At 44.0% G+C, this 14961-nt stretch overlaps 1 long non-coding RNA gene across 1 annotated transcript; it reads left to right on the forward strand.

Annotated features, from left to right (window-relative positions):
• The first annotated feature begins 2012 nt into the window (after positions 1-2012).
• Positions 2013-12707, forward strand: LOC119262048. The gene is made up of 4 exons (XR_005129375.1): positions 2013-2165; positions 3598-3933; positions 4883-5115; positions 12092-12707. It is a non-coding gene; the product is annotated as an uncharacterized LOC119262048 (long non-coding RNA).
• The last annotated feature ends 2254 nt before the right edge of the window (positions 12708-14961 follow it).

Here is a 14961-nt window from a genome sequence, read left to right on the forward strand (position 1 = left end):
ACAGTGGTGGGGGGTTGGTGGTGGGGAGGGTTTGGTGGTGCAATGGTTGGGGGTTGGTGGTACAGTGGTGGGGGTTGTTGGTGGGGAGGGTTTGGTGGTGCAGTGGGGGGGTGGGCTGGTGGTGGTGGGGTGGGGGGCACATCCCTACCAATTTCTGAAATTCATTGTCCTGCCTTGAGTTACAGCTACAACATGAGCAGAGAGCAGAGCATGACCCGCTCAGCAGATGGTTAATAGGCTAACAGGCTCCTCCAGGTGACTTCAGAGGCTGTTTATGTTGAGCTCCTCATCAAAGACGTCACTTTAAAAAAACAAAAACCGTAAACAATAAATACCACTTTATGCTCTGTTGTCCCATGTATGCATTTGTTTACTCAAGATCCCAAGCTGTTTGTCTTTATCCTGACATAAACTAACTTCATGTTCTTTTTTTTATTATATTTTTATCTCATCATGAGAAAACAGTGTTTGTTAACTCATGATAATGACAGAAATAGGCCAGGGTCTCAAATTATGTCTTACATTATATTTTGAGAAAACTTTGGCAATTTTGTTATGTTATGAGAATATGAAGTGATATTGGCCTTTTTAAATGAGGACCAGTGAACCCACCCATTTCTTTGAGTTTGTGTGTGTAATGTTGATACAGATAAAACAGTAAAATAGTGGCAAATCCAAAAAAAAAAAGACAATAAAAAATTTTCTTCGGGTGCTATACATCAAGTTTATTCAGCAGTGCTTTGAGATCAAGCCATAAACGACCTGACAAAGGCAGTAAAATAGCGTATTAACTGATATCTTTGAGTGTATTACCTTGATTTTATTTGATTTGTTGCTGTAGTGACAACAAATTGAGATTTCCTGCTGCGGTACTAGTGCCCTGTCCCAAACCGCATGCTGGCACAATAAACAGCTGTAAAAATAGTGCACTCCTGAATCAGTGAAGTAGGTGAAGTGCCGTAGTGAGAGGTTTAGGATGCATCATTAGATTCTTTGTCAAATCTATATACTGATGTTCTTAATTGCACTATATTTCCAGAAGTTTTCACTCCCCCATCCAAATGACTGAGTTTAGGTGTTCCAGTCACTTCCATGGCCACAGGTGTATAAAGCCGAGCCCCTCGGCCTGCAGACTGCTTCTACAGACATTAGTGAAAGAATGGGTCGCTCTCAGGAGCTCAGTGAGTTCCAGCGTGGTACCGTGATCGGACGCCACCTGTGCAGCAAGTCCAGTCGTGAAATTTCCTCACTACTAAATATTCCACAGTCCACTGTCAGTGGGATTATAACAAAGTGGAAGCGATTGGGAACGACAGCAGCTCAGCCACGAAGTGGTCGGCCACGTAAAATGACTGAGCGGTCAGCGGATGCTGAGGGGCATAGTGCGCAGAGGTCACCAACTTTCTGCAGAGTCCATCACTACAGACCTCCAAACTTCATGTGGCCTTCAGATCAGCTCAAGAACAGCGTAGAGAGCTTCATGGAATGGGTTTCCATGGCCGAGCAGCTGCATCCAAGCCTTACATCACCAAGCGCAATGCAAAGCGTGGAATGCAGTGGAGTAAAGCGCCGCCACTGGACTCTAGAGCAGTGGAGACGTGTTCTCTGGAGTGACCAATCACGCTTCTCCATCTGGAAATCCGATGGATGACTCTGGGTTTGGCAGTTGCCAGGAGACGGTACTTGTCTGACTGCATTGTGCCGAGTGTAAAGTTTGGTGGAGGGGGGATCATGACGTGGGGTTGTTTTTCAGGAGTTGAGTCCTGACCTCAACCCCATAGAACACCTTTGGGATGAATTAGAGTGGAGACCTCAATTAATCTAAATGATATGCAAATAAAAGGAGGTAAACTGCAGTGTCATACCAGGTGGCAGCTTATTTAAAATTTAGATTCAAATGAAGAATTCAAAGTATGTCAAGTTGCCGGGCAGCTCGGTTGGACAGTGCACAGTGCTGCGTGTAACAGCTTTAGTTTTTGTCCATATACAGCATATTCAGTGACGAGGGCAAAGGCAGTTTCAGGGAGAGGAAACCGCTCCCTGACCAGAAGCTCATCCAGACGCCGTACGGCTGTCGCCTGCAGTACACGCTTCCCCAGGGAAACACGCTGATTGTTCATTTTAAGGAAAAGCATCGAATTCGCCACAAAAAGAGTTGGTCTCAGGTGAGCTAACGCAGTCGCCTTCGCCAACACCGAACACTAGGGGCAGTACGGTCACTGCTCCTGGAACCCTGAAGATCCTAAAGACCTACAGCACTGCGAAAAATTCTGAGACCACTCAGGTCAGAGTTTTGGGTCACCAGGAGGTTATGTGTAAATAATAAACGAGACATCCTAAAAAAAAGGTTCTTCAAGGGTTCTTTAGTAAAGGCAGTGGTTCTATTTAGAAGCAGGTGTTCTGTATCAGACCATTTCATGCTTAAATGGTACTTTGCATGGTGTAATGCTTCTTCACATTAATGGAGAACCATAAAGGGTTCCGCTGCTGTTAATATGTCAAGCTTGTAACAATTTTTTGGGGGGCTGTGTGGAACCATTTCCAAGAAGGTTCTATGTAGAACCTTATCGAACACATTCCCCATCAATCTGAAGAACGGTTTCACCATACTACATGCCATTTAAGCATGATGGTTCTATGCAGAACTTATAGTTCTAAATAGTGAGAAAGTGGAACCTTTCAAAGCTACAGCCATTTTGGGTGGATTTTAATGAGTCGGCTGATTTTTGTTTGTTTTTACTGGTTTTTCCACCAGCTATCAGTTCTAAATTGAGAAACGAGATAGCTGACGTTGCTCCTTCCAGCTAAAAGCCAAAGCAGGTGATCTAGATGCCTTCACTCAGTTTGGCTCATTTTCCATGAAAGGGTAAAACTTTGTCTTTGGCATAAATTTAGTTTGCCAAAAGATGCAATAAGAGTAGCTAGCAGTCATGATCATTCTAATAACGGTTCTATGATATACACTACTCACAAAAAGTTGGGGATATTTGGCTTTCGGGTGAAATTTATGGAGCTGGACCTTCGTCGTCCATGAAGATGAAATGAGGCCTGTGTTGTTCATGCAGAGGCACATTGACTGGATTAATGATGTTATTCAGTAGTTTGGGCCACTGGGTCACTGCACCACTCACAGTGTAGGGCAGTTCTGTATTGAGTGGACACACCTGCCTACACTGTAACACCACCACCACCACCACCACCTCGCCGTCAAGCTCCTTGTTAGAGAACAGCAAGTTGTGCTGAAACACTGAACAGCTGGACATGCGCATTCAGAAGTTTAGAGAAGGTTCACACTGAGTTCACCTGTAAAGATTAGAGTGCATTTTAGGCTCATCCTGAAAATTTTACCCGAAAGCCAAGTATCCCCGACTTTTTGTGAGTAGTGTATTTCCTAAAGGCGTGCTGGGTGTAGTGAGAGAACATTGCTGAACAACACCATAAAGGAGATACAAAGTCGTGAATTGTGTCAAGTCAGTGAGGCTGAGGGATGCGACGATGAGCTACAGAATGCTGCATAACACACCCCATAGTTTTCAAGCCCCTTTAAGGCTGTTTTTGTCGTGGCATGTAACTGACACTGTGGGTTTTCCCCTTCAGATTATGTACCTGTACTTCCTGCTGGGTTGGAGACTGAATAGGCCACACTTTCAGATGTATGAAGAAGGAGAGGAGGAAGTAGCGCCTGAGGGTTCGAGCAGCTGTACATCATCAAATCAGGAAATCACGGTGCACATCATGGCATAAATCACTGTCATAAGCCTGAAACCTGTGACTGATACCAATTTTTATGTTTTCTGTCCAGAAAGCCAAAGAGAACACCTACATTCTGGTACTAGATGGCGACACTGATTCCCAGCCTTCTGCTGGTGGACCGACTCAGGATGTACCCGGAGGTGGGCGCCGCCTGTGGCAGGATTCACCCCACTGGCACTGGTAAGAGTCTTACTGTGTGTAAACTGTTTAAGGTCTCATACCACACTTAAGCTGCACTTAATGCTGACACAGGCGTTCAGTTAGAATTAAACGGCCTGTAGTCTCCATAGAAAAGCGTTGTCAGCTGGATGCTCTGGAGCACCCACACATGAACCTAAGGTTCAGAGCCGGTTTATGAGGAGCCTGGCTACTTCCTATTTCCCCCATTATAACAAAAAACAGGACCGGTGAACAGCAGAGGGCGCCCATGAGTGAGTCCTCAATGAATGGGAGTGAATGGAGCTCAATGGATAAGAGCAAAAAGATAGAATAGTTAAAATCACCTGTATGTTTCCTTTTTATCTACAGTGAACGGGTTGAGGTGGGCTTTCTGCTGGAGCGTGATGATTGGTGAGCGGAGCAGCTCATTGGCTGTTCGCGCTCACTGACATCATGATCGTACATGAGGCGTCGTTTTAAACTCCTATAACTCGAGTTTAAAAGCGCTTAAAAATATAACAGATAATACTTATTCAGTGGCAAATCTCAGAAGGCTAACGTCATTTTTGCCTTTCGTCTTACACCTGAAGATGTTTTGCTGTTTTTCTGTGATGTTTAAGTTGAATTACCTATTAAATAGCGAATTATGTAAGTAGCTACACCGAAAAAATACGCTTGCCTTTGATTTACGTTCAGTATCAAGAGGTTTGAGTTTGCACTTCCAAAGTTTTTTGCTGATTTGGTCCGAATAAACAATTAAAATTTGGCTGTAATGTAAGGGATGCGTAACTTGTCATCCTGTTTAAGTCGTAATACAATATCTCCTCTTTTTCTGAGCGCTGTCGACTGTAATTTGGCTTTTTGACACACTTGCTCCTGTCTCAGTCAGCTGCGAGAGATTATTATACGATTACAGACATGCTTTTATCGACTGACCTTTATTTGCACGCTGACCGGTCACTCTGTGCAGGTGAGCACTGCTGGCTGTGCACGCTGCTCCTGCAGCAGGGCTGGAGGGTGGAGTACAACGCCGCATCAGACTCCTACACCAACGCTCCTCAGGAGGTCAAGGAGTTCTACAACCAGAGATGCCGTTGGGGTCTGTCTACCATGGCCAACACTCTGGACCTCCTGTCCAGCACCGGCCTGACTGCCGAGAAGAACAAGTCCATATCCAGGCCACCGTCTGCCTCATGATTGCAGGTGAAGATCCTGAAATTTCTGTCATTCAGGAGCCGTAAATGAAGGAGATGGACCTGTTAGAGCGACGGTCAGCGCTTTATTTCTTCACAGGCACGACCTCAGTCTCGTCCTCGGTTTCTATCATGACCTGATATCGTCTTTAACAGCCTCTATCCAACATCCTCACCTGTTTCAGTGGCTGTAGTGCTCGTAGGCGTAGAGAAAAGACCACGTTACAGAACGAAACCCCTTGACCTGACATTATGTTGGCTTTCCTTCAACTAGCTGGCCTGATAAGATATTATGATCACACTTTATTTGGATGGTTCCCTATAGATGTTCTATAGGAGCTCTGAGGTGATGCTCAGGTGATTATCAAGAACATTGAGGTTAGGGTTAGGAGTGGATATAGGTTTAGCCTTGAGGTTAGGGTTAGGGTTAGGAGTGGATGTAGATTTAGCCTTGAGGTTAGGGTTAGGAGTGGATGTAGATTTAGCCTTGAGGTTAGGGTTTGGGTTAGGAGTGGATGTAGATTTAGCCTTGAGGTTAGGGTTTGGGTTAGGAGTGGATGTAGGTTTAGCCTTGAGGTTAGGGTTAGGGTTAGGAGTGGATGTAGGTTTAGCCTTGAGGTTAGGGTTAGGGTTAGGAGTGGATGTAGATTTAGCCTTGAGGTTAGGGTTAGGGTTAGGAGTGGATGTAGGTTTAGCCTTGAGGTTAGGGTTTGGGTTAGGAGTGGATGTAGATTTAGCCTTGAGGTTAGGGTTTGGGTTAGGAGTGGATGTAGGTTTAGCCTTGAGGTTAGGGTTAGGGTTAGGAGTGGATGTAGGTTTAGCCTTGAGGTTAGGGTTAGGGTTAGGAGTGGATGTAGATTTAGCCTTGAGGTTAGGGTTAGGGTTAGGAGTGGGTGTAGATTTAGCCTTGAGGTTAGGGTTTGGGTTAGGAGTGGATGTAGATTTAGCCTTGAGGTTAGGGTTTGGGTTAGGAGTGGATGTAGATTTAGCCTTGAGGTTAGGGTTAGGAGTGGATGTAGGTTTAGCCTTGAGGTTAGGGTTAGGAGTGGATGTAGATTTAGCCTTGAGGTTAGGGTTTGGGTTAGGAGTGGATGTAGGTTTAGTCTTGAGGTTAGGGTTAGGGTTAGGAGTGGATGTAGGTTTAGCCTTGAGGTTAGGGTTAGGGTTAGGAGTGGATGTAGGTTTAGTCTTGAGGTTAGGGTTAGGGTTAGGAGTGGATGTAGGTTTAGCCTTGAGGTTAGGGTTAGGGTTAGGAGTGGATGTAGGTTTAGTCTTGAGGTTAGGGTTAGGGTTAGGAGTGGATGTAGGTTTAGCCTTGAGGTTAGGGTTAGGGTTAGGAGTGGATGTAGGTTTAGCCTTGAGGTTAGGGTTAGGAGTGGATGTAGATTTAGCCTTGAGGTTAGGGTTTGGGTTAGGAGTGGATGTAGGTTTAGTCTTGAGGTTAGGGTTAGGGTTAGGAGTGGATGTAGGTTTAGCCTTGAGGTTAGGGTTAGGGTTAGGAGTGGATGTAGGTTTAGCCTTGAGGTTAGGGTTAGGAGTGGATGTAGATTTAGCCTTGAGGTTAGGGTTTGGGTTAGGAGTGGATGTAGGTTTAGTCTTGAGGTTAGGGTTAGGGTTAGGAGTGGATGTAGGTTTAGCCTTGAGGTTAGGGTTAGGAGTGGATGTAGATTTAGCCTTGAGGTTAGGGTTTGGGTTAGGAGTGGATGTAGATTTAGCCTTGAGGTTAGGGTTTGGGTTAGGAGTGGATGTAGGTTTAGCCTTGAGGTTAGGGTTAGGAGTGGATGTAGATTTAGCCTTGAGGTTAGGGTTAGGGTTAGGAGTGGATGTAGGTTTAGCCTTGAGGTTAGGGTTTGGGTTAGGAGTGGATGTAGATTTAGCCTTGAGGTTAGGGTTAGGGTTAGGAGTGGATGTAGGTTTAGCCTTGAGGTTAGGAATAGGAGTGGATGTAGGTTTAGCCTTGAGGTTAGGGTTAGGGTTAGGAGTGGATGTAGGTTTAGCCTTGAGGTTAGGGTTAGGAGTGGATGTAGATTTAGCCTTGAGGTTAGGGTTAGGGTTAGGAGTGGATGTAGGTTTAGCCTTGAGGTTAGGGTTAGGGTTAGGAGTGGATGTAGATTTAGCCTTGAGGTTAGGGTTTGGGTTAGGAGTGGATGTAGGTTTAGCCTTGAGGTTAGGGTTAGGGTTAGGAGTGGATGTAGGTTTAGCCTTGAGGTTAGGGTTAGGGTTAGGAGTGGATGTAGGTTTAGTCTTGAGGTTAGGGTTAGGAGTGGATGTAGGTTTAGCCTTGAGGTTAGGGTTAGGGTTAGGAGTGGATGTAGGTTTAGCCTTGAGGTTAGGGTTAGGGTTAGGAGTGGATGTAGATTTAGCCTTGACGTTAGGGTTTGGGTTAGGAGTGGATGTAGGTTTAGCCTTGAGGTTAGGGTTAGGGTTAGGAGTGGATGTAGGTTTAGCCTTGAGGTTAGGGTTAGGGTTAGGAGTGGATGTAGATTTAGCCTTGAGGTTAGGGTTTGGGTTAGGAGTGGATGTAGGTTTAGTCTTGAGGTTAGGGTTAGGGTTAGGAGTGGATGTAGGTTTAGCCTTGAGGTTAGGGTTAGGAGTGGATGTAGATTTAGCCTTGAGGTTAGGGTTTGGGTTAGGAGTGGATGTAGATTTAAGCCTTGAGGTTAGGGTTTGGGTTAGGAGTGGATGTAGATTTAGCCTTGAGGTTAGGGTTAGGGTTAGGAGTGGATGTAGATTTAGCCTTGAGGTTAGGGTTTGGGTTAGGAGTGGATGTAGATTTAGCCTTGAGGTTAGGGTTAGGGTTAGGAGTGGATGTAGGTTTAGCCTTGAGGTTAGGGTTTGGGTTAGGAGTGGATGTAGATTTAGCCTTGAGGTTAGGGTTAGGGTTAGGAGTGGATGTAGATTTAGCCTTGGGGTTAGGGTTAGGGTTAGGAGTGGATGTAGATTTAGCCTTGAGGTTAGGAATAGGAGTGGATGTAGGTTTAGCCTTGAGGTTAGGGTTAGGGTTAGGAGTGGATGTAGGTTTAGCCTTGAGGTTAGGGTTAGGGTTAGGAGTGGATGTAGATTTAGCCTTGAGGTTAGGGTTTGGGTTAGGAGTGGATGTAGGTTTAGTCTTGAGGTTAGGGTTAGGGTTAGGAGTGGATGTAGGTTTAGCCTTGAGGTTAGGGTTAGGAGTGGATGTAGATTTAGCCTTGAGGTTAGGGTTTGGGTTAGGAGTGGATGTAGATTTAAGCCTTGAGGTTAGGGTTTGGGTTAGGAGTGGATGTAGATTTAGCCTTGAGGTTAGGGTTAGGGTTAGGAGTGGATGTAGATTTAGCCTTGAGGTTAGGGTTTGGGTTAGGAGTGGATGTAGATTTAGCCTTGAGGTTAGGGTTAGGGTTAGGAGTGGATGTAGGTTTAGCCTTGAGGTTAGGGTTTGGGTTAGGAGTGGATGTAGATTTAGCCTTGAGGTTAGGGTTAGGGTTAGGAGTGGATGTAGATTTAGCCTTGGGGTTAGGGTTAGGGTTAGGAGTGGATGTAGATTTAGCCTTGAGGTTAGGGTTAGGGTTAGGAGTGGATGTAGGTTTAGCCTTGAGGTTAGGGTTTGGGTTAGGAGTGGATGTAGGTTTAGCCTTGAGGTTAGGGTTAGGGTTAGGAGTGGATGTAGATTTAGCCTTGAGGTTAGGGTTTGGGTTAGGAGTGGATGTAGGTTTAGTCTTGAGGTTAGGGTTAGGGTTAGGAGTGGATGTAGGTTTAGCCTTGAGGTTAGGGTTAGGAGTGGATGTAGATTTAGCCTTGAGGTTAGGGTTTGGGTTAGGAGTGGATGTAGATTTAAGCCTTGAGGTTAGGGTTTGGGTTAGGAGTGGATGTAGATTTAGCCTTGAGGTTAGGGTTAGGGTTAGGAGTGGATGTAGATTTAGCCTTGAGGTTAGGGTTTGGGTTAGGAGTGGATGTAGATTTAGCCTTGAGGTTAGGGTTAGGGTTAGGAGTGGATGTAGGTTTAGCCTTGAGGTTAGGGTTTGGGTTAGGAGTGGATGTAGATTTAGCCTTGAGGTTAGGGTTAGGGTTAGGAGTGGATGTAGATTTAGCCTTGGGGTTAGGGTTAGGGTTAGGAGTGGATGTAGATTTAGCCTTGAGGTTAGGGTTAGGGTTAGGAGTGGATGTAGGTTTAGCCTTGAGGTTAGGGTTTGGGTTAGGAGTGGATGTAGATTTAGCCTTGAGGTTAGGGTTTGGGTTAGGAGTGGATGTAGATTTAGCCTTGAGGTTAGGGTTAGGGTTAGGAGTGGATGTAGGTTTAGCCTTGAGGTTAGGGTTTGGGTTAGGAGTGGATGTAGATTTAGCCTTGAGGTTAGGGTTAGGGTTAGGAGTGGATGTAGATTTAGCCTTGAGGTTAGGGTTTGGGTTAGGAGTGGATGTAGATTTAGCCTTGAGGTTAGGGTTTGGGTTAGGAGTGGATGTAGATTTAGCCTTGACGTTAGGGTTTGGGTTAGGAGTGGATGTAGATTTAGCCTTGAGGTTAGGGTTTGGGTTAGGAGTGGATGTAGATTTAGCCTTGAGGTTAGGTTTTGGGTTAGGAGTGGATGTAGGTTTAGCCTTGAGGTTAGGGTTAGGGTTAGGAGTGGATATAGATTTAGCCTTGAGGTTAGGGTTTGGGTTAGGAGTGGATATAGATTTAGCCTTGAGGTTAGGGTTTGGGTTAGGAGTGGATGTAGGTTTAGCCTTGGGGTTAGGGTTAGGGTTAGGAGTGGATGTAGATTTAGCCTTGACGTTAGGGTTTGGGTTAGGAGTGGATGTAGATTTAGCCTTCAGTTTAGGGTTTAGGTTAGGAGTGGATGTAGATTTAGCCTTGGGGTTAGGGTTTGGGTTAGGAGTGGATGTAGGTTTAGCCTTGGGGTTAGGGTTAGGAGTGGATGTAGATTTAGCCTTGAGGTTAGGGTTTGGGTTAGGAGTGGATGTAGGTTTAGCCTTGGGGTTAGGGTTAGGGTTAGGAGTGGATGTAGATTTAGCCTTGGGGTTAGGGTTTGGGTTAGGAGTGGATGTAGGTTTAGCCTTGGGGTTAGGGTTAGGGTTAGGAGTGGATGTAGATTTAGCCTTGAGGTTAGGGTTTGGGTTAGGAGTGGATGTAGGTTTAGCCTTCAGTTTAGGGTTAGGATTTCACACTGAACTTTTCTGAAGTTTGGTTAAATTTAATGGGTATTTAGTTGAATGTTATTGAAAGGCTGACTGGACACTTACAGAGCATTTATAGTGAGCCATCTAAGTCATATTCACCTTCAAGTTCATTGGCATTTAGTGACCATTCAGTTGAACGTGACATTTACAAAGAATCTACCGTGGACCTTCCAAATAAAGTGTTACCGATATCATTAATTAAAAGCTCATTTTTGATGAGCGTTTGTGCGCACATGCACAAAAACACCCACACAGATGTTTGAAATATTGCACTAGGTGGTTTGTTAGTGCGCCAGCGTATCTGTGGCGGCTTTATTCAGTAATAACTTGCACACCGTCGACTGAATAACTGTACCCAGAAGATGTGTTGTTATGTTTTATTCAACATCTTGAAATCATTAATAAGCAATATGTTGGCTGATACTTTACCTGCAGAGCCCGCTGTAGATGCTTTGTTAATGCTTACCGGATTATATTTTTTCCTCTTAGCCTAACTCTGGTCCTAAACCAAGCGCTGGTACTAATCCTGACCCTAATACTGCTCACAGTCCAGTCTCAGCAGATGTTGTCTTAAAAATAGCAACGTTCATTTTGTGAAGTGTGCAGAATGAATTGCCTCTAATAATTCAGAATCCTCCCCAGGGGGCGCTCAAGTAGCATTTTTGTGCAGCATTTAAAGCACGTCACAAAATATTTGAATGGACGTGTGTGTGTGTGTGTGTGTGTGTGTGTCATATCTCTATTTTTGTTGCTTTTCTGGTTCCATTGACTTACATTAAAAGTAGAGTACGTTTTTCCTTCTCCTGTAAAGTGACCATTTTTGGAGATATGAGGTTTTTTTCAGCCAACAGATGTATATGTAAATATATATATATATAATTATTATTAAGTCATTAAATGACTCATTTAGCAATTTAGTATTACTAAGTAGATACTTTAGTATCCTTTTATTAGTATAGCAGAATATATTTATTCATTATTATTATTATTAGTAGTAGTAGCGTTTTATTTTATTTAATATCTTATTCAGTGTCAAATTTAAGAAGGCTATACTTTCTGTTCCAAACAGACCCCTTAATCCAGCGTCTAGAGACGTTGTGCGGATTTGCTTCACTATTTAAATTTAATATCGTAATTAAAAATTGTGTAGAATTACATTGACGCTTCACTGGCATTCCGTTTCAGCAGGCTCGATTCTGCACGTTTTCCATTTGTTTTCATGTTTTGTTAATATCTTGAACATCTGTAGACAGCCTGGTGAAGATTATTCAATTATTCATTCTAATGTTCTCCTTTTGGTTATTTCTTGATAAGTAATCAGCCTCGAGATTCAATCACCTCTCAGATCGGAGGCATTTTATCTATTAATTATATTAGATATACTAGATTCAGCTTCATGTTGTACATTTTGGAATAATCGTCGCCTCTGTTTTCCATTTTTTCCCAACCTTTGCTCATTGTTTACAGCTTCATACAGAAAATGCACGAAACTGGACTCAAAGTGATGAAAGCCTTCATTCCAAATTGTTTAGTAATAGAAATAAAGGTATATTGACAATAATATGACCAGCGTGTGGCCTAAAGCGTAGTTGAGGCATTTGACATGACAGATCAGAGAACATATGGAACCAGAGAAGCACTCTGTAGTGGTGAACGCGGTCCCGACTCTTCAAACGTGGAGATGGATGAAGAAAGTTCTGCGGAGTTTGTTCAAAGCACAAGGGCCGGAAACCAGCTTGGGTTAATATACAAAAAGCTGACGAACCAGATCATCCGTCACATTTATAATTTATAATTTATTACATTTATAATTTATAATCTTGTTTATTTTTTTGTAGGAAGCTTTAAATTCGTCCTGAAGATAGAGGCCAATTTCGCCCTTGTGCTGGCCGTTGTTCCTCCTGTTATCTAAACGAAGTCAGACACGCAAATCGCCATCGCCGCCGTCATGAGCATCTTCTACGCTTCTCAGATAGACTTTGCTGTCTATTATAGGTGGGTTACGGTCGTGAACTAGTGTACTACTGTACCAGCGTTCACGCTGTTTGCATATCATGAGTAATAATAAAAAACATAATAAACCGAACTTACGCAGCAACTTACATTGCCTTAAAGCGGGGGTGAACAGAGTGAAGCTCTGAAAACGGGTTATTTTATATGTTCTTCACAGAAAACGAGCAAAGACCAAGAATCTGAGGTTAAAATAATAATAAATCACATCATTTGGTATTTTGTCCAGTAACACAAGAAATGGAAAAACTAAAAGAAAAGAAACTTTTACTGTGGATGCCGCTTCTTCTGTGTTTTCGTCTTGGAACAGAAATTAGTCCTGGATCTGGTGATTTTGGCTGTAGCTGCGAAGCATGTTCATGTACTAGTTCACTGAAAATGAACCCAACACCATTCGCCAAACTAAACGGGCTGTAAGAAGCTTTACAGACCGGCTGGAACAAAACAACATTAATACTGATCTGGACAAACTGACCAAACTGAGCTGAACCTGATATTGGCTCAGTTTTACGGCTCAGTCTGATTTGGTCCGACTCTGAAGATCAGACGCGTCTGGCGAATGGTGTTGGGTTCATTTCTTCATTTCATTTCATTTTCAGTTTGGGAATTTAGTGTAAGGAGCTGGAGAACGAACTGCCGGCTGAGCAGCGAGTGGGCGGAGCTCGTTACTCTGACGTAGCAACGAGCTGCTCGTTAAGGAGCTCTAATTAGGAGGAAGGAACTGAACATTAAAACATATTAAAGCCGCGTTCACGGCCAGTTTATTCATTTCTTACTGTATTTATTTAACTGCTGTATTAAAGCAGTAGAGCACTCGAGGAGGGAGTTATCACCAATAACATCACGGATTTGGTGGCCGTAGATCATCACAGCCGGGATGTTATTACGCGATAACGCACTCCCTCTCGGGTTCTACGGTTTCTTTATTGGTTGAGCTGCAGCTGAAATGCAGCTAGTGTGTTCGGTGATATGACTGGTGTGAACTTAGAGAGACCTACTTGTGTAGAATTGAGGTGTAACCACCATCCCATAGACTGTTATTGGTGGAATATTGTGTTGTAGTGCATGCTGGGGACTGTAGTGCTTGAGCTTTTAGCTTTTGGTAGTTAATTGTTCCCCCTTAGATAAAGGCAGCAGATCCAGGGGTCCATGGACACAGGGAATTATAGTAAACTGAGACGCTGGTGCTGTCGTCCCGCTGCTCGCACGCGGTCACTCAGGTTTGTGGACGGTGGAGCGGAGGGACGCCAGACTGTCTCAGAGTGCTGCCGTGTCTGTGTGTCCTTCTGGTTCTCTCCTGTTAGTTAAGCTGTCATAGTCAGATCTGCCAGAGTCATTAGCCACACTCTGGAAATGTTCACATTCCCTGTTTTACGTACAGACAGAATAAAACTAATTCCCTCTCCCTGCCTTTTTCCGAGTATACGACTGCCCACATGTCCGGCCGGACACTGAAGGACGACTGACTGTTGAGCTCTCCTGCTGTCCACTTCAGACCAGCTGCCCACGCCCAGCTACCGCCACCTGCCTTGGACTAGCTGCCCACCCTACACTGATGTTCTCATAGACTCCCAGCTATTCCTACTACTAATACTACTGCTACTAATATTAGTAGTATAATCACTTGGTAGTCTGACCAGAGGAGGACGGGTCCCCCCTGGTGAGCCTGGTTCCTCCCAAGGTTTCTTCCTCAGCTGCTGTTATCAGTTAATCAGTTAATAACAACAGCTTTGCGTTTAGACAGTGTAGATTCCTTTGGCTGGTCAGATCCCACATGCACCACAACGGAAAATGCGGAACAGATGTGCGCCAGTGTGACTGCGTACGTCTTATTTTCCCACATTTGCAGACAACCTTTGTGTTCTACATCTGTAATGCCTTGTGGCTCGTTGCAACCTTCTTCCTGCAAGCCATTGGCGCCTCGGTGAGCATTCAAGTCCCGAAAATCTTCATCAATGGAACCGTTGACAAGAACTCGAGGGTCTATATTGATCCCATTGGCCTGATGTTCCTCACTGGCTTTGCAGGCCTTCTGGTCATCCAGTTTTTTGCCATGCTGTGGCACAGGTAGGTACCTGAAGCCTGAGTGAACAGGTTTTTAATCATGTTCAGCATTACTAAGTCCTTGTAGATTGAGTCGTTAAGTACTAAACGGACCTGATTTGTGTGTTTTTTTCCTCTCCAGAATCCAAACTTTGATCCACTTCATTGCCTATAATGGGACTGAGGCTGTCGTTAACAGGAGAGCAATGAGAAAATCAGGAGATGCCTCCATACGATCTGAACTAGACTTTCTTTGTATACAAACATTTTAGTTGGATAAAATCTCTTATTCAACCTTTTAGTCTCCAGGGCATGTTTTGGTTTGCCCATCTGAATTTTCATGACCAAATCATAAGGCAAATTATTCAGTAACTGCGTGAAATAAATACAAATTTTAATTTTATTTACTTATTTAATGTAAAATCTCCCCTCAAATGAACAGAACGTGTGTTTTATGATCTCCACACGTCACTATACGCTCACAATTCACTGCTGAAGGCCAAAAATCTCGGCCGCTCTTTGTATTGTTCTCTAAAAGTGATGTTTCCAGAGCAGATCACTGAAGAGACGCCGTCTGTTTATAGTTTAGAGCCCAGATTTGGGGAAAAACGGGTCGACTTTCAGTAGAAAAACAAAGTTCAGCTTCTTTTATTAT

The sequence above is a fragment of the Pygocentrus nattereri genome, chromosome 22 (genome assembly GCF_015220715.1).
Source record: "Pygocentrus nattereri isolate fPygNat1 chromosome 22, fPygNat1.pri, whole genome shotgun sequence".
NCBI lineage: Eukaryota > Metazoa > Chordata > Actinopteri > Characiformes > Serrasalmidae > Pygocentrus > Pygocentrus nattereri.